The 22,116-nt window shown below is 40.6% G+C and overlaps 1 long non-coding RNA gene across 1 annotated transcript in view; it reads right to left on the reverse strand.

Annotated features, from left to right (window-relative positions):
• The window catches only part of LOC140614201 (uncharacterized), a 72,594-nt gene that overhangs the window by 40,647 nt on the left and 9,831 nt on the right, over positions 1–22,116 (reverse strand). The window lies entirely within an intron of this gene.

Genomic DNA, 22,116 nt, shown 5'->3' on the forward strand with positions numbered 1-22,116 from the left:
TCTGTGTCTCTTCTTATAAGACACCACCTATATTGGATCAGGGCCCCCCTTAATGATCTCATCTTACCTTGATTACCTCTGCAAAGACCTTATTTCCAGATGAGGTCATATTCATAGATACCTGAGATTAGGACTTCTATGTACCTCCTTGAGGTGCATAATTCAATCTAGAACAGTTAAATATATCAATCTTTTATCTTATGGTGTCTATGTATTAACTTCTCCCTAAGAAAGATCTTCTTCACCTCTTTATGAATAAATATATTTTTATATTGTAACTTCTTACATTTAAATTTCTGAGACATCTGAAATTGTTTGAGTGTAAGGAATGAGATAGATACTCCATTTTATATTTTCATTATTCTAAAATGATTTTTTACATTGAATAGCAGTGGTGAGAGTGGAAATCCCTGTTGTGTTTCTGATTTTAGGGAAAAGGCTCTCAGTTTTTCCCCATTGAGAATGATATTTACTGTGGGCTTTACATAGATGGCTTTTAAGATGCTGAGGAATGCTCCCTCTATCCCTACATTCTCAAGAGTTTTGATCAGGAATGGATGCTGTATTTTGTCAAATATTTTCTCTGCATCTATTGAGAGGATCATACGGTTCTTGTTTTTTCTCTTGTTGATGTGATTTATCATGTTAGTTGTTTTACAAGTGTTGAACCAACCTTGCATCCCGTGGATAAATCCCACTTAGTCATGGTAAATAATCTTAATGTACTGTTGGATCCTATTGGCTAGTATCTTGTTGAGAATTTTTGCAGCTGTGTTCATCAGGGATATTGGTCTATAATTCTCCTTTTTGGTGGGGTCTTTGTCTGGTTTTGGAATTAAGGTGATGCTGGCCTCATAAAATGAGTTTGGAAGTATTCCGTCCCTTTTTATCCTTTGGAACTGCTTGAGTAGAATAGGTATTATTTCTTCTTTAAATGTTTGATAAATTTCCCCGGGAAACCATCTGGCCCTGGACTTTTGTGTCTTGGGAGGTTTTTAATGACTGCTTCAATTTCCTCCCTGGTTATTGGCCTGTCCAGGTTTTCTATTTCTTCCTGTCCCAGTTTTGGTAATTTGTGGTTTTCCAGAAATGCATCCATTTCTTCTAGATTGCCTAATTTTTTTGGTGTACAGCTGCTCATAATACATTTTTAAAATCCTTTGTATTTACTTGGTATTGGTTGTGATCTGTCCTCTTTCATTCATGATTTTAATAATTTGAGTTTTTTCTCTTTTCTTTTTAATACGGATGGCTAATGGTTTATCTATCTTATTAATTCTTTCAAAGAACAAGCTCCTGATTTTGTTGATCTGTTATACAGTTCTTCTGGTCTCTATTTCATTGAGTTCTGCTCGAATCTTTACTATTTTCTTCTGCTTGGTGTAGGCTTTACTTGCTGTTCTTTCTCTAGTTCCTCTCGGTGTGAGGTTAGCTTGTGTATTTGAGTTTTTTCCAGTTTTTTGAGGGATGCTTGTATTGCGACGTATTTCCCTCTTAGGACTGCTTTTGCTGTATCCCAAAGATTTTGAATGGTTGTATCTTCATTCTCATTAGTTTCCATGAATCTTTTTAATTCTTCTCTAATTTCCTGGTTGACCTATTCATCTTTTAGCAGGATGCTCTTTAACCTCCACGTGTTTGAATTTCTTCCAAATTTCTTCTTGTGATTGAGTTCTAGTTTCAAAGCATTGTGGTCTGAAAATATGCAGAGGACAACCTCAATCTTCTGGTATCGGGTGAGACCTGATTTGTGACCCAGTATGTGGTCTATTCTGGAGAAAGTTCCATGTGCACTTGAGAAGAATGTGTATTCAGTTGCATTCGGATGGAAAGTTCTGTATATATCTGTGAAATCCATCTGGTCCAGTGTATCATTTAGTACCAGAAGTCCTAGCCTCAGCAATCAGACAACAAAAAGAAATAAAAGGCATTCAAATTGGCAAAGAAGAAGTCAAACTTTCCCTCTTCGCAGATGACATGATACCATACATAGAAAACCCCAAAGACTCCACCCCAAGCTTGCTAGAACTCATACAGCAATTCGGCAGTATGGCAGGATACAAAATCAATGCCCAGAAATCAGTGGCATTTCTATACACTAACAATGATACTGAAGAAAGAGAAATTAAGGAGTCAATCCCATTTACAATTGCACCCAAAAGCATAAGATACGAGGGATTAAAACTAGCCAAAGAGATAAAGGATCTATACCCTAAAAACTATAGATCACTTCTGAAAGAAATTGAGGAAGACACAAAGAAATGGAAAAATATTCCATACTCATGGTTTGGAAGAATTAATATTGTGAAAATGTCTATGCTACCCAGGGCAATTTACACGTTCAATGCAATCCCTATCAAAATATCATGGACTTTCTTCAGAGAGTTGGAACAAATAATCTTAAGATTTGTGTGGAATCAGAAAAGACTCTGAATAGCCAGGGGAATATTGAAAAAGAAAACCATAGCTGGGGGCATCACAATGCCAGATTTCAAATTGTACTACAAAGCTGTGGTCATCAAGACAGTGTGGTACTGGCACAAAAACAGACACATAGATCAATGGAACAGAATAGAGAACCCAGAAATGGGCCCTCAACTCTATGGTCAACTAATATTCAACAAAGCAGGAAAGACTGCTTTTTCCACTGGAAAAAGGACAGTCTCTTCAATAAATGGTGCTGGGAAAATTGGACAGCCGCACGCAGAAGAATGAAACTGGACCATTCTCTTACACCATACACAAAGATAAACTCAAAATGGATGAAAGATCTAATTTTAGTATAAGTGCTGCTGAAACGAGCACAGATGAACGATCTAAATGTGAGACAAGAATCTATCAAAATCCTAGAGGAGAACACAGCAAAGTCCTTTTTGAACTTGGCCACAGCAACTTCTTGCAAGATACATCTATGAAGGCAAGGGAAACAATAGCAAAAATGAATTATTGGGACTTAACCAAGATAAAAGCTTCTGCAAGGCAAAAGAAACAGTCACAAAACAAGAAGACAATCTACAGAATGGGAGAAGATATTTACAAATGATATCAGATAAAGGGCTAGTATCCAAGATCTATAAAGAACTTATTAAACTCAACAGCAAAGAAACAAAAAATCCAATCATAAAATGGGCAAAAGGCATGAACAGAAATTTCACCAAAGAAGACATACACATGGCCAAGAAGCACATGAGAAAATACTCCACATCATGCCATCAGGGAAGTACAAATCAAACCACAATGAGATACCACCTCACCCCAGTGAGAATGGTGAAAATTAACAAGACAGGAAACAACACATGTTGGAGAGGATGTGGAGAAAGGAGAACCCTCTTGCACTGCTGGTGGAAATGCGAACTGGTATAGCCACTCTGGAAAACTGTGTGGAGGTTCCTCAAAGAGTTAAAAATAGAGCTACCCTATGACCCAGCAATTGCACTACTGGGGATTTACTCCAAAGATACAGATGCAGTGAAAAGCCAAGACACCTGCATCCCAATGTTTCTAGCAGCAATGTCCACAATAGCCAAACTGTGGAAGGAGCCTCGGTGTCCATCGAAAGATGAATGGATAAAGATGTGGTCTATGTATACAATACAATATTACTCAGCCATTTCATTCTCTATGATGAATGCCCACCATTTGCTTCTACATGGATGGAACTGGAGGTATTATGCCAAGTGAAGTAAGTCAGTTGGAGAAGGACAATCATCACATGGTTTCACTCATACGGGGAATATAAAAAAATAGTGAAAGGGATCATAGGGGAAAGGAAAGAAAATGAGTGGGAAAAATCAGAGAGGGTGACAAAACATGAGAGACTCCTAACTCTGGGAAACAAACAAGGGGTAGTGGAAGGGGAGGCAGGCAGGGATGGGGTGACTGAGTGACAGACACTGAGTGGGGCGCTTGACAGGATGAGCACTGGGTGTTATACTATACGTTGGCAAATCAAGCTCCAATAAAAGAATATACAAAAAATGATTTATTGAATGATTCATTCCCTGTCATTGCTTTGAAATGCCACACATCTGACCCAGGAGGCAGAGAGGCTGAAGAAACAGATGCAATGGGAACCCAGCTGCGGCCCTGTGCCAACCTGGTTACTCAGCAGATTGGTGACAACATGTGAGAGCCACCAGAGTGCCTCATGTCCTGCATCAGCCTCCCCAGTGTAAAGGAACATGGTTGTCCCCTCCCATCAGCCTTCCAAATCTTGAGGAAAATGTCTCTGATCCATGGTAACTTGCAGGTAGGCAGAGAAGGGAATTCTTAGCTAGATTGACATAATAGGGTTAGAATGAAAGAATGATGTGATCTAACTTAAATTTTTAAAGAATCACATTGGACATTGGCTGCTATTCCTAATACAGGTGAAACCTGCATATGTCCTAGACCAGGGAGTACTGGGAAGTGGTCATATATTTAAAGAAAAAGCAAAAGGGCTTGCTTATAGATTGGATGTTGAAGACATCCAATGAAGAAAAAAAGACTGGTCAAGGATGGCTCCAAGATTTTTGGGCACAAGCAGCCTAGACTGAGGAACAGGATTGCTATTAATGAAGGTGGGGAGACTGGAGGAAGATCCAAATTTGGGATACTGGAGTTAAGAACTGTGTTTTGCAGGGTGCCTGAGTGGTTCAGATGGTTATGCTTCTGACTGTTGGTTTCAGCACAGATCATGATCTCAAGGTTGTGGGACTGGGCCCTGCATCGAGCCCCATATGGAGCCTAGTGCTCAGTGGGGAGTCCTTGAGATTGTCTCTCTCCCTCTCCCTCTGCCCTCCCTCCTGCCACGTGCATTCTCTCTCTCTCTCTCTCTCTCTCTCTCTCTCCCACAAATAAATAAATCTTTTAAAAAGAAGAACTGTTTTTTTTTGGTTTGAGGTGCTTACTAGACCTCTAAGTGGACATGTTGTAACCTTGGACTTAGGGATGGATGGTCATTACCTTTGGCATGGAATGAGTGTGTTCCATGTATGGGGAGAAGGATCTATAGAAATATTTGGGTGGCCTGAAGGTTGTAGCAAAGAATGCTATGACTGTTAATATCCAGCCTCACTTTCTTTCTTTAATAAGAGAATCTTGAGTGTTAGTTGACAATTTCCAGCCTTCCTTTCAGCTTTCTGAAATCATACAACCTAGTTTTAGCTAATAAGATAATGGCAGAAGAAATATAAGTCACCTCAGGTCATACTTGTAAAAAGAATGGGTAGCAGAACCATTGAGCCTTTAAATTCTCTGGGAGGTAGATATAAGGGTCAGGCTTACACAGCCATCTTATATCATAAGATGGAAACCACATGTTGAAGACAATGAGGAGTTTTAGCCATATCAAAAAACAGAGATTCTATAGTAAACCCACATATAAATCCATTACTTATATTTAGCAATTAACTTATTGCCATATTACCTTCATTTTTTGTCAATATATTTTAAGTAAAATTACAACAACATACAACATTTCATCCCTAAATTCTTTAGTATGCATCTCTAAAATAGAAGATAATTTTTCTACATGATCAAAGTATCACAATTAATCAAATTAGTGACAATCCCTTATTATCTCAAACTTATTCTATATTTCTATTTCTCCAATTGCCCCCTTAATAACTTTTAAACTAATTTGGTTGAATAAAGATGCTATCAAGGTCCATTGTATTTGTTGCTGTCTTTTAAATCTCCTTTAATCTAGAACAACCTCACTCTCCCCTTTTTTATTCTTTCATGACGATGGCCAATTGAAGAGACACGGTCAGATGCCCTATAGGATGACCCATCTTTTAAGGCTAAAAGTCAGTTCTAAATTTAGGTTAAAATTTGGAGCAAGAGCATGTCATAGATTAACACTGTGTACTTCATATCGTGTCACATCAGAGGGCACAAAAAGTATGGTTATCCCATTATTAGAGATGCTAAAATCGTAAATTGATTTAAAAATCACTTTATAAAACAAGATAAAATACATAAGAAAGATAAAAAGACATTAACATACTTTAATCCAACAATCCAATTCATGGAATAAACCTTTAACGGAATAATGAACCCAATGTTTTATGAAGATTTTAGGCCCTTACCCCCTTTAAGAAAAAGCTGGAAACAATATGAATGTTAAACGTAGGAACTCTGGTTTACTATGGGCTAGGTACTGGGTTAGGGCCTAGGAACTTAAAGACATATATAGTATGGTCCTTACCTCAGGATCTGCTGGGAGAACATACATAATATATAGACTTTATAGATATAAATATATAGAAAACAGACATTTACTTCACACTGAGAAGAAAACCACAATAGGGATAATTTCCCATCTTTGATGACCTCAGGGTACTTCCTTCAGTGCCCTTCCACCTCCCCAGTTGAGAAGGCACTCAAAAATTGATTTCCAATTCATTTGACATTAATGTCTAATAGAACTTCAGTGTGGTTTTTAAAAAGATAAGCAAAATGATTTGCAGGCAGCACATATTGATCACCTATAGCCCTGAAACATTGAAGAGTTCCAAGATAGGGGAGATGATATTTGTTCAATAACAGAATTATACCCATCAAGTTTTAATAGCCTGGGAGAGAATGTATCAGGGGGAAATGAGCATGATTTATTTGTAGATATGAATCGTATCCGTTTGTAAAGATTTTTTTTTTTCTGTCTCTGAACCTAAACTTATGTCCTAAAGGTAGCTTACTCTATGACAGTGGTCGGTCATGTGTACTGCACCTCCAGCTCCAGGTTAACAGCTAGGTAAGCACACGGGTGCAGATGTGTGAACAGACCCATGTCCCATGTCAGAGGACCTGAGTGCTGCTGACCCTTCTCAACACAAAGGCTTACTGCCACAGTCTCAAAGTGAAGCTTATCAAGTCAGGTTCAGACATTTAAAGATGTTCACCTGATAAGTTAGTCCTCAAAGTATGTTTACTTTAAGATTTTATGATTGAATTAGACCTGAATGAGAATTTAAGATGTTTTTAGTCCATCCCTCTACCTTTCAATGGGACCATGACTACCTCAGCTCATAAAGATAAGAACTTATCTTATTTTTAAAAAGTTAGTAATAATGATAAATGTTCCAAGGGGCAATTTCACCATTTCTGTTACTAATTGGCCCTGTTACTTACAGATATTGGCATTTAAGGGAACCCTCCTACATTCCTTGTACTTCAGTTTAAACTTCGTTCCTTTAGCTCTAATTCTGACTAAGATGAGGTGCCCAGGACCATTCCCTTGTCCACCCTCATCCTCCAATTCATCCACCTAATACCCTGGGATCTACTTGGCTAAATCCTATCGCAAAATCTCCAAATCACATGCCACCACAGACTAGTATATGGCTTGTTTTTCAAGGGATAGTGAGAGGAAAATATCTAGAAATGTATGCTGTGCACAGTATCCTCTCCCAGCTTGAGTAGCTCAGGGGAGCTGACCCCACCTGTTTTGAGGAGGCAGCACTGTCTTATCTAGACACTTTTCTCAACCTATTTTAAAATTCTTATTAGCAATTCCAGAAAATGTAAACAACACCATAGTGACAAAAACAGATCACTGGTTGCCTGGGGATGGGGAGGGAAGAAGGAAAGGGACACCAGGAAAACTTTTGGGAGAGATGGAAATGTTCCTTATCTTGACTGTGGTGAAAGCTTTAAGGTTGTATGCATATGTCAAATGTGACCAAATTATACATGCTAAATATATGCTGTTTATTTTACATTTATTTTACATTAATTATATGTCAGGAAAGTTGTTTAATGAATTCTTATTAGCTCTTAGTTCTACTTCTTTCACATCTAGCCTAATTTCAGAAGCTTCAGCTAACTAATTTACAAAGCCATGGTCAATACCATGTCCCTCCAATCCCCAGGGCTGGAAACCACTGCAGTAATATCTTCATGCAGGCCCTTCTGTGTAAATCAGTGTTAGTTCCCTATGAGCATGTGATCACTTCATTGTCAGTGAGGCTCAGAGAAATTAAGTTGATTACAGTCTGTTCTCTATGCTTGCCACTCAGCTGTGCGTAGGCTGCTCTATGACATTGGAGGGGCAGACCTTAGTTAATACAATGGACATTCCACAGATGAATATTCTGAAGAGGACATTTGACTTTATGTATATGGACCACCGCCCCCACCAAGATCTCCTCGGGACCATGACTAAGACTTGTCCAGTTGGAATGTGTTTGTTGCTGTGAGGGTGCTTTGGGGTTCACCCTGTTTCTCCTTTCCAGCAGCATTCCAGCCATGTTTTAAAAGGAAGGTGACCTAAGACTCTCCTTCCACATCAGTCCCCATCAGCTCTTTTCCTCTATCCCCTTCATAAGAGAGCAATGAAGAGAGATTGTGGGAATACTGAGCATCTCAGAACAACTCCAGAGCCTTCCAGAACAAAGGCTCCAGTCATGTTGAGCTCTAAGGCAAGCCAGAATAGAGAAGATGAATAATGCCTGTATCCACATCTGAGCTGACTCTTCCACAAGCAATGTGGGTCTTTGGTCCTAATCACAAAGACCCTTCCTAACCCAAGAAAAAAGATGTCTTCTTCCATTCACCTGGGTAAACAAAGCAAGATGGGGTTTTTAAAAGACAGGTTCAGATTTAATTGAATGTGACAAAAGCCTGGTTCAAAAGAGCCTACACAGAATTGGAATTTATTGTCTATCATCACTTGGAGATCCAGTGGTGAGTCTCCTTAGGTACAAATGGATCAAGATGTTGCAGGGTGCTCTCTGACCTCTGTCTCCTTCTCTCTCCTGTCTCAATCTCAGTCCTCTGTGATCGCTGCATTCTCAGGCAGATTCTTGCCTTTTCATGGAAACATGGCCTCTCACAGCTCTTGTTTACAAAGGTCCCTATTGACTCTGCTTTATCAAAAAAAGACAGAGACAAGCACTCTTTATGGTAATATATCAAGACTTACACGGGAACTCTGATTGGCTCTACTTGGGTTAAGTGCCAATTTGTGAACAAGTCACTGTGACCAGGTGAATGGGGTGCTGCAATTGGCCAGCCCTACTGCCATGGCACACTCATGAGGAAGGGAGTGAGGTGGGCATCCAAACCACATGGAGTGGTTTCCCCACAATAAAGAGGAGCAGTAAAAAAATAAATTAAAAATAAATAAATAAATAAATAAATAAATAAATAAATAAATAAATAAATAAAATAAAGAGGAGCAGAACTGGGGGAGGAGATGGCATTCTGGAAGCTGTCACAGTCCACTAGGAAGAGAGAAGGAAATTGCTGGCATCCCAACCAGAAAGGCTTATTATCAGAATAAGAAGGAAAAAAAAAACCCTTCTCCCACTTACTGTCACCTGGAAGGTCACAGAACCTTTCTCTTTTGTGAAACTTTGCGATTTTCATTCATCCAGGGTGAGTGGGGAGGAGGTTCTTCAACTCTGGTGGAAAGGCTAATGCCTTGCCTTTGCCTCTGCTATCTTGCTTCTGCAGCAGGAGGAAAGGCCATTGGACTGCCCTCCCCATTCCCAGGAAAATAATGATGCCAACTTGTAATTTATTCAGAGAAGAGATAAACCTGACCTTCACAGAGAAGAAAATAGCTTGGAGCGGGGATGTATTGATGAATGAAATGTCATAATTCTTGGCCTTGACCTGTAAGACTTTGATATATAGTAATAAACATTCATGGAGAAAAGGGGCACCTGTAATCATCTTCTGTTATGTGCCTGAGGTTTATGTTCTCAGAAAGCCCACAATTTGAGATTCTTCCCCTCCCCTCTTATTCGGTGCTATTCCACCTAAAAGAAAGGAAATTTTAGCTGATATGGCTGTGATTCAAAAGTAAGTCTAGCTTGCACTAAATCTTCTGCTTTTACTATTGAGCCCCTCACCTCCTTGGTTCTGGCTGTGCTATATATTGGCTACGTGACCTTGGGCAAGTATTTTAATCTCTCCAAACTTCTTCTCTCAAGGGTATAATCATACATTGGACAATCCTCTTCAAACTGATTTATAGATTCAACACATGTCTGATCAAAATCCCTGAAGGCTTTTCTTGTAGAAATTGATAAGCTGATTCTAAAATTCATACAGAAATGCAAAGAATCCAAAAAATTTCTGAAGAAGTAAGATTGTAGTGGGTGCTTTTTGTTCTTCTAAGATGCTCTTCTTACCCTTAATGTTCTTCATTTTTTCTCAAAAGTGTCTATATGTGGATTTATCTTTGTCTATCCTACGTGGGTTTTAGTGCTCACTATGAATCCAAGGATTTATGCCTTTCTTTAGTTCTAGAAAGTTCCCAGAATTTTCTTAGAATATTACCCTTTCTTCTCCTTTCTAATTCATTTCTTCTGGAACTCCTTTTAGATGTTTGTTAAAGACTCTCAGTCTAAATTCTTTCTGTGTGTGTTTTATTCTTCTAGTTTCATCCTTAATGACTCACTTCTAATTGATTAATATTAGAGTTTGGTCTGTTGAGCTTTTATTTCATTGACCATATTTTTTATGTCTAAGATTTCTAATTGATCCCTTAGCATATCTACTGGTCTTATTTCATTTCTGTTTGTTTTTGCTCAATAATTTCTTATTTTATAACTGTTTCTTCATCCCCTGAGATTTCTTAGCATAAGTCATTTTCAGATTACTCCATTATTTTTATTTTATGTGATATGAATTCATCTCTTGATTACTGATTTTATTGACTGCCTTTCTTGGAATTAGTTTTTCCTCATGTGTTTTTGAATTTATTTTTAGCTTATCTTGAATTGATTGGTTTCTCCTTTCTTTTTTCTCCCTCTCTCTCCACCCTTCAGTCTCATGTCTTCCTATTAACTGGTCCACTGTTGTTTCCATTTGGTCTTTCAGGATCTGTGATGATGTTAGAGATTTCCCATATCCATTTACATAGGCTTGGACTAGGTCCTGGCTCTGAAGTTCTGTCTTCCTACTTCTGTCCTGGGAAGGTAGATTAAGTAAGCCATACCTCCAGGAAGTGACAGAATGTGATTTTTTTCCTCACCTCTTTTCTAAAACAAAGGAATCCCAGCCCAGCTTGTACCTTCCACAGTGAGCCTGGATCCGGTGTCTTGCCCTGCACGGTGCACTTTTAGCTTCCATTTCCATGAATGATGTGAACTTCTGTTGTTGTTTGCCTCTGTGCTTGAGGACCTGTATCTTTAGCCTGAGCTTATTACTGTACATTTATGTTATGTTCCTGGTTTTGTTTTTAATTGAAAGTATATCATTTAATTTCCCCTTTTTGCATTTTATCTATCATTCTTTAGAGAGGAAAGAAACCCTCAAACAAAAACTAACAAAAGAGAAACAAATTCCCTCAAGGTCATAGAGCTAAGAAACAAAGCCAAATATTGACCTCCCATCTCTGTGAATCCAAAGTGAGTGTTTGATCCACACCATCACAATCACTCATTTTTTCATTGAAAAATATAGTTGTTCTTCCAGCCACCTAAACAAAGATGTTCTTAACTTCCTTATGAGTTACAAATTATTCATTTAGATAACTTTATAAACCTTAAATGAATTTAACAGAGTATCAATCATTTTGGAACCTAAATTGGCATAATAGGTATTTTTCGGTTATCTATTACATTGATGACTTGAATAAATGACACTAATGGCAATTAATAATGATATTGTGAGTTATACCAATAGCACCAGTATTTGCATGTGAGGCACTTGGACATTGAGATATAAAAGGATATAAAACTTGGTCCTTGCTCTCAGGAGCTGGATAGACAATACCTTAAGCTAAAAATGCATATAATACATTAAAAGGTAACTGAAAGGAAAGCTAGAGTAGATGTATGATGGTCTAGGGTTATTAGGAAAGTTGAACTGAGTTGATGGAAGTTAAAAAGAAAGTTTAAGAAAGTGGCATGTTCCCACCTACCTGCATGGTTTATTTCATTTATTCCTGTTGGAAAATGTCTGCTTCAACTGAGGAATACTGAAAAATTGTCCCTCCAGCAAACTAATATTTCTGCCTGGCTCAACAGTCAGTAATTTTATTAGGGTATGATAAGGTGGCCTAATATTATTTTATTAACCCCTAAAGCCAGAACACAGTCTCAGATACCATCTTCAAATTATGAAAAGATAAACCATGTGGCCAACTTTAATTTCAAGGAATTTCCCAGTCACCCAAGGTCATGAAATAAGGAAGACACTGAAACTGAAATATTCACCTGGAAAAAAATAATAATCCACAGTCCTGATAGCTGGGGAATAAAGGGAAGAATTTGGATCTACATTTTAAATAAGAAGTCGCCCCTCAAACTGAAGATGACTTGAAGTGTTTTCAAATTAAAACCAACAGAAGGGGTAGGATCTGATTTTATTGGTGGATTTTTTTTTCTTTTTTGTGTATCTTACTGATTCCCTCATCATCATCACTTTCCACTCACCTAATCTTTTAAGTACTGTCTCCCCATTGAGGGAAATGGGAAGTTTAACAAATTAAAAATCTCTGGACAAATTTCCCATGGATGTTTTGCCATTGCTTTTACTTTCCCTGGTTCAATCCATAAAGCAATAAGGCACCTAAATCAACTGTTTGTCAAAGTATGACCTAAGTCCATGAATGAGACAGGAGTGTCCACAAATTATAAGTCCTTTCTTCAGCTCTAGAAAAAGCATAGAGTACTGGAGTTCTACAAAATTTGAAACAATTAAAAAATAGTTCTTCATATATGTAAGACACTGGAAAGGCATTTCACAGTTATCTCATTTAATTCGCACAATAACCCCAAAGGATAGACACTATTACTATCATTACCCTCATTTTACTGATAAGAAAACTAAGGGTCTGAGGGGATGAATACCTTGTTCAAAGTCTCATAGCTAAGGGAAAGAACCAGTATTTGAAACTGAGCATTCTGGGTTTAGAGCTTGTGCTCTGCAGCACTACACACTACTTCCCTGGTAACTGAGTAACCCAGAGCCACTTCTTATGGTTTCTGTTTGTTTCCATCTTACAAATGTATTCACTCACTCTGTCAATTTTTTCTTTTTAATCTTTACACATATTTTAACAACTCTTAAAGTCCTTGTCTTCTTACCCTTCCATTCACTAATTCCCGGCAATCTTTTCTTTCAAATCTTCAACTTATTTGTGACCATTGTTTTAAGTCTTTTTCTGTTAATTTCAACATCTGGATTGTTACGAGGCGTACTTCTGTTTGATGCCATTTCTATGTTATGGATCTTATTTCCCTGCTTTCCATATCTGTTAATTTTTTTATTATATGTTGAATATTGTAGATGATACATTGTAGGAAGTCTAGATTATGTTGTTTTCCCTTAAATGGTGTTAAATTTTGCTCTGACAAGCGGCTAAATTATTGGTGGACCTTAATGATCTTATCAGGCTATTATTTAGGCTTTGTTAAAGCCACCCAGTTTTGTCATGTCCTAGAGATGTGGTCCTCAATCTAGGATGTGTCCTTATACCTAAAGTAGGTCTGAGATCTTGACTGAATGCTCAAGATATTCAGTAAGATGTCTGAACTCTGGCTATGTTTCCCAGCTCTTCACAACTTCTTGTTGTGAGAGTTAAACATCTATTTAGCTGTCTGTATTCCAGCAGTCTTGCCTTGCTCATACATAGCTTAGACTGCTTCCCCTTGTGTAATCTCTCCTCTTTGGCATCCTGCTCTACTGTTTCCAGCCACCCAGCCACTCCAAATTCATTCTCTGACTCTTCTACCCAGCAAGACTATTAGGTTCCACTTGGACTCAACTTTTCTGCTCAAGTCTGGAAAATGCCCCCAGGCAAGGGGCCAGGGAAAATATGAATTTCTTCTCTAAAATATCAGTCTTTCATGGCCTGCTGTTTTATACTGAAAATAGTTGCCTTATTTATTTTATCTAGTTTTAGAATTGCTTACAAGAGGGGCCAATGAACAAAAGAAGTGTTTATTTTGGGGGTAGTTTCTGCCTGTTATTTGCTTAGCATTATAATATGCAAACGTATTTTTCAGGCAATGCAAGCATCTGCTGCTAGTGACTTGGTTCTGTGTCATTTCCAATACATTGTATTTCATAGACCCTAGACTCTATTGATTGCAAAACCACCATTATTTTAGGAATACTGAAGCAAAAAAGGCTGTTGGTTAAACATAATTCTTGATAATCATTTTATATGATGTATATATCAGTCACACCCACCCCTTGTTGCTTTGAAATTTCTTTCATCTATTCTAAGAAATTTGGCAATCTTTGTTACGTATCATTTTTTAGGGATCCCTGGGTGGCGCAGCAGTTTAGCGCCTGCCTTTGGCCCAGGGCGCGATCCTGGAGACCCGGGATCGAATCCCACATCGGGCTCCCGGTGCATGGAGCCTGCTTCTCCCTCTGCCTGTGTCTCTGCCTCTCTCTCTCTCTCTCTCTCACTGTGTGCCTATCATTAATAAGTAAAATAAAATAAAAAAATTTTTTTAAAAAGTATCATTTTTTAAAGATATTTTATTTATTTATTTATTCATGATAGAGACAGAGAAATCTGTCTGCATAACCCAGCATTACTCAGTTGACATGGCACCAATATGGACAATCAAGGCCAAGTTTGCATTGCATCTGTGTGCAATGACAGTCACAGTCCACCTAGTCTCTACAATAAAGTTCCACCAATGGTAACACAGGTACTGATTTTGGAAATGTTAAAATGTGAAAAAATATCTACCTTATATAATTGATAAAATGTAGTACACAGAAACTATGCATGTATATGCACACTTGTATGAAAGGAAACCATGTCCAAAAAGAAGTAATTTGCTCATAAAAGGTCTTTTAATTGTTGTTCCCATTTTGACAACTTCAAGCACACTTCAAAGTTGCATCACTATTGACCCATTAGTTGGCCTAGTTTTGCAAATTGGACTACAATTTAAGCACACTTCTCGTAAAATGAAAGTTAATTATGGTGTGGGCATTCTGAAGGCCATCCCTTGCTCTCACCAAACACATACCCAATTGGGAGATTGTAAATCATCCTAAATGCATGCTCTTTGCTTCAGGGACTAATGTTAGCTGAAGGTTACCTTCTCAGGCCCAACCATTACTGCAGAAGTCCTGTCCCAAGGATGAGGGGGAAAGACGATGCTCTTGGACTTGTAGCCTCTCTCAGAAGCAGGACCAAGGTAGTTTCCAGGCTCTAGGCTGAGTCCCACGAGAAGAATCCCACAGATAAGCACAATGCTACACCTTCTCCCCCACCCTCAACCCTGAAAACAGACATGAGTTATATAGGCTCTTTAAAACTGGCTTTCACCCACCATTTACTTCAACATGGATGGAACTGGAGTGTATTATGCTGAGTGAAGTTAGTCAATCGGAGAAGGACAAACATTATATGGTCTCACTCACTCGGGGAATATGAAAAACAGTGAAAGGGATTATAGGAGAAAGGAAAGAAAATGAGTGGGAAATATCAGTGAGGGAGACAGAACATGAGAGACTCCTAACTCTGGGAAATGAACAAGGGGTAGTGGAAAGGGAGGTGGGGGGGATGGGGTGACTGGATGATGGGCAATGAGGGGGGCACTTGATGGGATGAGCACTGGGTGCTATGCTATATGTTGGCAAATTGAACTCCAATTAAAAAATATACAAAAAAAAAAACTGGCTTTCAGTACATTGAACTTTTCTAAAGTTAGAAACTATTTAGGCAAGGTGAGAGTTTATATCCCAGAGCTAACTGTGAAAGTGCAGTATCTTTTTTTCCCTAATTCTCCAGAAATTTTGTTTAAAAGATTTGGGAAATCCCAAAGAGCACATCTTCAGTAGTGGTGGCAGTAGTTGGCATATGTCACGTACTGGCTGGGGGTTATGTGTTCGGACTCTGTGTGCCTGAGCTAGTCCTGACAGCTACCAAGAGAAGTAGGTGTCATTATGCTATTCATTTTAAAGTTGAAAAACTGATAATCAGAGAGACAGAGTAATGCAGGCAAGGTCACACAGCCAACAGGAGCAAAGCAGGGATTTAAAATTGAGATTGTCTGACACTGAAGCCCATGCTCTTATGATTTAAAGGATCTCTTCCCCTTTCTCCCCCATCTCTGCATTCAAACCTCTTTCAAGTATAACCTGTCACCTCAATTAAAAATAGTGCTTCACCCGAGTGACTTTCAGACAAGGTGAAGAATAAATGCTAAGCTCACATCTCAGAGTGCAGAACAAGCCCACAATTGGCAGGAAGTGTCCTCTCCTGGATGAAGGGTAGATGTTCAGGTGGCAGGCACTTCATTTTCCAAACACAACAAGCTTGGTCCACACCTGACTCACCAACATCCCACAGAGTCTGTGGGTTACCAGCTTCCCATTTCCATTGACTTCCTTAAGTTAATATTAGCTTTAAAAGGTGATATGAGGGGATCCCTGGGTGGCGCAGCGGTTTGGCGCCTGCCTTTGGCCCCGGGCGCGATCCTGGAGACCCGGAATCGAATCCCACGTCGGGCTCCCGGTGCATGGAGCCTGCTTCTCCCTTTGCCTGTGTCTCTGCCTCTCTCTCTCTCTCTCTCTCTCTCTCTGTCATGAGTAAATAAATAAATAAATCTTTAAAAAAATAAATAAAATAAAAGGCGATACGAGATTATGCCCTGGATGTGCTTGCCCTGAGTGTAAAAGGCACAATTGGAAAATTCAGTCAACTGTGAGCAGTTGTGATGGGACAGGCCTCAGGGTTAAAATGGAGGGCACCTGGTTAGAGAAACAGTCTTCTGGGAAGCCTGGATGGCTTGGCAGTTTGGCACTGCCTTCAGCCCAGGTCGTGATCCTGGGGACCCGGGATCGAGTCCCGCGTCAGGCTCCCTGCATGGAGCCTGTTTCTCCGTCTGCCTGTGTCTCTGCCTCTCTCTCTCTCTCTCTCTCTCTGTGTGTCTCTCATGAATGAATAAATAAAAGAAAATCTTAAAAAAAGAGAGAGAGAGAGAGAGAGAAACAGTCTTCCCTAGTTGCCCTTACTCTGGCTTGACCCTAGATCTCAGGTCCAGAGAAGATAGATGTTGGCAAGGCAAGGAAACTGTGAAGTAAGGGAAATGTGGAAGTCACCACCAGAAAGAGCTTCTGAATAGCCCAGTTTTGCAGTGGTTTGTTGCACAGCAATAGATATTGGAAGGGCAGAGGGAAGAAGGGAAGAAGGGAATGAAGGAAGGAAGGGAGGGAGGGAGGAAGGAAGGGAGGGAGGGAGGAAGGGAGGAAGGGAGGGAGGGAGGGAGGGAGGAAGGGAGGGAATGAGGGAGGAAATAAAGGAAGGGAGGAAAGAAGGTTTGGATCTAGAGGCTAGGATAACAGCCTAGGGAAGAATCAATGAAGACCTAAACTATAGGAATTGAGATGGGGGGAAAGTCACCTTTGATTTGGCCCAAAAAACTCAGATCCTCTAAGCCTGGACAGACATGCAAATAGTCCAACATCATAGTCTCCATTGCTGAAGCCTGGGTTGGACAACAAACCAGTAGACATTTTGGTCACTGCCCTAGACAAAGGTCTAGCATCTGTAACCTCTCCCTGAAAGGAAGAGCATGTTTTTATTCCCAGTGGTGGTCAGATCCTGGCTACACAGAGGCTTCATTGATCTCAATGACAAGTCCTTCACAGGAGTGTTCCTGAGAAGTGACTGCTAGGGGAAACAAATGCAGAAGGCCGGAGATGTACAGCAAAGCCTAGTAGCACCTGGCATCCCCTCCCACCCTTTCCTAAATTTCCATCCTATCTTATTTCCCTTTTATAAGGTTTCAAAAATTCACTTATTTTATGTGGACACAATTCCTCCTCCACCTATAAGAAATAATAATAATCTTGGTTTTCCCAGGACTGTCCTTGTACTTGACACCAAGGCAGCTGCTTACAAATAATAGCCTCTAAAGTAACTTTCTCCTATCATTCAAATAATTACATTGGGCCTTTCCTGGGATTGGAATGTCCTTTGGAGTATCTCTGGGCAGGGGAAGAACTTGGCAGTAAGCACGGGGGCTCCTCCTTTGCTTCCAGCGGAGAGAGGCTTTGAAGGACTCACTTAATCATGCTATCTAATGGCATGTGTATGCCCACGTGCATACCCTAAAAATTACCCAGTTGACAGCCAGGAAGAATGAAAAGGCATATTTGCATAGCTCAGTAGTGGGGAGATCTCAAAAGGACACCTGGAACTGTCCAACGGAGCCACACTCCTGCACCTACTTTCTCCCCAGTTCCACTCCTACTGTCTCCACTCCATGGAATTCACTCTAGTCCTGTATCTTGATTTTGTGTAAGAATCACCTGCTGGAATGGACACTGTCTTTGTTCTACCCAGATGCCCTTGGATCTCATTTGTGGTTGCTGTGCTCCCCTGCCCCAGCTTCTAATAGCTTCCACTCATAACTCTATCTAGACAGCTGTGCTCAGGCTACTGGAGTCTCTTTATCTGCACCTCCAGAGAACCAGAAGTGCCAGTGAGCTTGGCTGCCCTTAGCCAATGAGTGACAGGTGCAGAACAAAAGCTCAGCCCCTTGCCTCAAGTAGCAACATCACTAAGATGTAACTTAAATACCAGAGCTCCCCTACCAGATCCAGTGGAGGCTATGTTCTATGGGGCTCTGTCTGGGATACACCTTGTCTTAGCTTCCCCTATTCCTGTCCTGCTTCTCCCACTCTCCTACCAGATGCATCACTCAAGTCGGCTTCTGGGGAGTCCAGCCAAGACATTTCAGGAGCTTGTCAAAAAACACCTTCTTTTGGCCTTACCTTCAGAGGTCCTGATACAGTAGGTGTAAGATGAGGCTCAAACTCTGCCTCTTTAATAAGCACCCTTCATGATTCTGAAGTATGGAATCAATTAATGGACCCTACACTGAGAATGACTAGTCCAAAATAAGTGATTGTGACTTAAGGAAATGCACACTTGGTGTTTCTCATGTGGTCTTAAAAATGGATAAGAGTCCTGATCCTGGGGAGGCCGCTGTATATCCAGCAAATGCTTTGCCAAATTGTGCAAAAAGAAGCTTCTGCAACCCATTCAGATAAACCCTAGTGTCCACATCCATATGTCAGCCTCTAGCCCCAGGAAAAAGTAAACTCTTCGAGGCCCAGTGTACTCCCTTAGCTACCAGGCCTGTGCTGGTCTCTTAGCCACATGGTCCACAGAGAGTTTATTGCCCATTATGGGGTAAACATAAGGAATATTCGTAACTCTAGAATATGACTCAGGTTGATGGAAGCTGAAAATTCAACTATCATAATTTGGGTTTTCCCAGAAGACCTGAACAAAGGCTTTGAGGACAAGTGGTTTATTTGGGAGGCAATCCCAGACAACATGGGAATGGAAATAAGGAAATGAGACAGAGCAAGGAAGGCAGCCAGTGAAAGGAGCATTGTTGAGCATGGTACCACCAAGGGCCTTTGTGGCTGAACCCTCTTGGGGATCTATGGCAGCCAGCATAGAACATGACTTAGGTGAGAGAGGTGGGGACGTGTTCACTGCTTCCCATGAGTTGCTAGTTGAGGGCTGTTCCTGGGGGCCATTAATCCCCAGCACTTGAAGCGCACTTCTGCAGGCAGAACAGGCTTCTCTCACCACCAGAGAGAACGGTGGAGCAAAGGGTCACAAAGGTTGGGAGCTGGAAGTCAGACCCACCCACAAGGCATGCATGGCATCTGATGAAGCATCGATGTCAATATGTGAGGGCCTGCCCTATGAAGGTAAGTTCTTTATAATTACAGTGTCTATTGCATGGTCTCTTTTAAAAAAATAAAATCATAAAATAAAATAAACGAAGAAAGAGAGCAAACAGCTATGGGTGGAAGAAAAAGAAATACAGCCATATTATAAAACCAGCAGCATTTCTCTAGACGAATCCTTTAGACTCCATATGTATCTTCCCAAAGAAAGCAGATTGCTTTGTGAGTTCCAGGGCTTTGGCTGGTGACAAACCAGCTCCTCACTTCTGATTTTCCCAGCTGTGTGTATAGCACAAGCGAATGCCTTTAGCAGCCTGGCAACTCTTGCCGCAATTAGGGTTGCCAAGAAAGAGCTGCACTATCACTCCCGCTCTCTGCATCTGAGATTTCTCTTTAAAATTAGCATCTTGTTATACAAGGGTCATCCATGGGGAGCCCAGAAACTGCCCCCCCCAAAACTTGACAATTTTAGTGGACTTAAACTTTTAGCATGGTTCTCCCTCCACTTTGACTTCAATGGAGCCACTGTTCTCAGAAAGGGGAGTGATAAAATTTAGGAGGCTTGGCACAGATCTGTGTAAGTAACACAATCCCAAAACACCTCTCATCTCTACTTACAAATCTGTGTAAGCAACACAATCCCAAAACACCTCTCATCTCTACTCCATCCTCCCATGAGTATCTCCTCCTCAGTATCTTGACCTGAGACCTCCTCCTCCAAAAAGAGCTGAATGTGCAAAAAAGCTGAAAATGCAAGTTTTCTTGTCCCCAAACCCTCACTTCACTCCGCTAAGGTTTATCCCATTAAAAGCTTGCAATGCTCTAGGACATGATTCCTACGCGACTCGTTTGACAGTTGTGCAAACACAGGGTTACAAACCCAAAGTGGTTTGCTCTGAGTTACACAAACCATGGATGGAAGACCCAAGAGTTATGAAATTTCCAGGGTCGGAGAAGAAAAAGAATGGTACTCAGCATGAGAAGGAGGACATGTTTCATGAACATTTCTCCCAGCAAAATATTTATACCCAATGATGCATACATTCCCAAAGAATAGGAACAAAATAGGAAGACTTGTGTGTTTTAACAGTGCATGAATGTAATGAGGTCTTTCCTCAGGTTTGCACTTAGGGGCTGCAGGAGACACTGTTGATGCTTCATACACATCCCCTCCGCCCACTTGAACCCATAAGCAGCTGCATGGGACAGGTTTTCATATAGGCTGGTGGCTGCCTACATCCAACCTGCATCTCTATTCTCAGCCTGTGTTAGGTCCTCCCTGCCTCCAACCCATCGCTGAGCCCTCAAACAATAGGACACATGAGTCCTAGATTAATGCTCCAGTGGGGCAATTATGAGGTGTTTCCTATACAGCCACTCAGAAGGGACCCAGCCAGACTGAGCCCCAGTCTCTCTCACCAGTAACCTTCATTAACCCACACTTACTTGACTTTTCTCTCTTCTCAGACTCATTTTCTAACCTTCTCAGTTCAGCAATCTGGGATGTCCTCCCAAACACACCACCTGCATCATTCTTTGCCTTAGGGTCTGTTTTTTTGGGGTGGGTCCCAAATTAAGACAGGGACCCAAAATATAAACCAATATTCGTTTTTTTTTTTAAGATGTACTCATTTATTTGAGAGAAAGAGAGAGCACAAGCAGGAGGGGCAGTGGGAGAGGGAGAGAGAATATGAAGCAGACTCCATGTTGAGTGTGGGGCTTGACATGGGGTTCGATCCCAGGACCCCAAGATCATGACCTGAGCCAGGATCAAGAGCTGGCCACTCAACCGACTGAGCCACACAGGCACTCTGCAAACCAACATTCTTGCTCAAAGACTAAATCTCTTTTTCCTTTCAACTCCCAGCTCCAGAAACTTACATAAGAAACACAATCTGGCAGATAAGATCATATTCTCACTCCTTTGCAAGTCCTCGGCAGCCCCTGGGCCCAGCACCCCAAAGCTCCCCGCTCAGCTGGAGGCCCGTCTGTTGCCAGCCATCTCCAGGGAAGTCACAGAAGCTGGTAAACAAACTCTCTTTCACTCATCATCATGGGTGCTAGGAAAATATATGCGCAGATCCCTCATTTCTGGGCTGCCAATTTTTAACATTTTGTTGCCTATGCTGCAGGTTTGTGCTATTCCTTAAGGAATGAAAATCTAAATAGAACTTTTACATTTATGGTACAAATCCCCAAAGTTCAAATACCACTGCTTTTTAACATGAAATGGTATCCTCTTTTTCCTTTGGGCTACCTGTCCACCAATATGTCCTTTGGACATTGCTCAACATTATTCTTATACAAAATAGCCTAACTTGCTTTCTTAAAACCCCAGATCTCTGCCCATTTCAGAGATCTGGAATCCTCAACCTCCTTGTCCACCCTCAGATCTCAGGATTGTCCACAAGAAGTGAGTGCAGGCTGGATATTGCAGTCAAACCCATTGCTCAGTAGCATGGTGAGGAGAGGAAATGTGTGCTTACCCTC

This window comes from Canis lupus, chromosome 22 (assembly GCF_048164855.1).
Source record: "Canis lupus baileyi chromosome 22, mCanLup2.hap1, whole genome shotgun sequence".
NCBI lineage: Eukaryota > Metazoa > Chordata > Mammalia > Carnivora > Canidae > Canis > Canis lupus.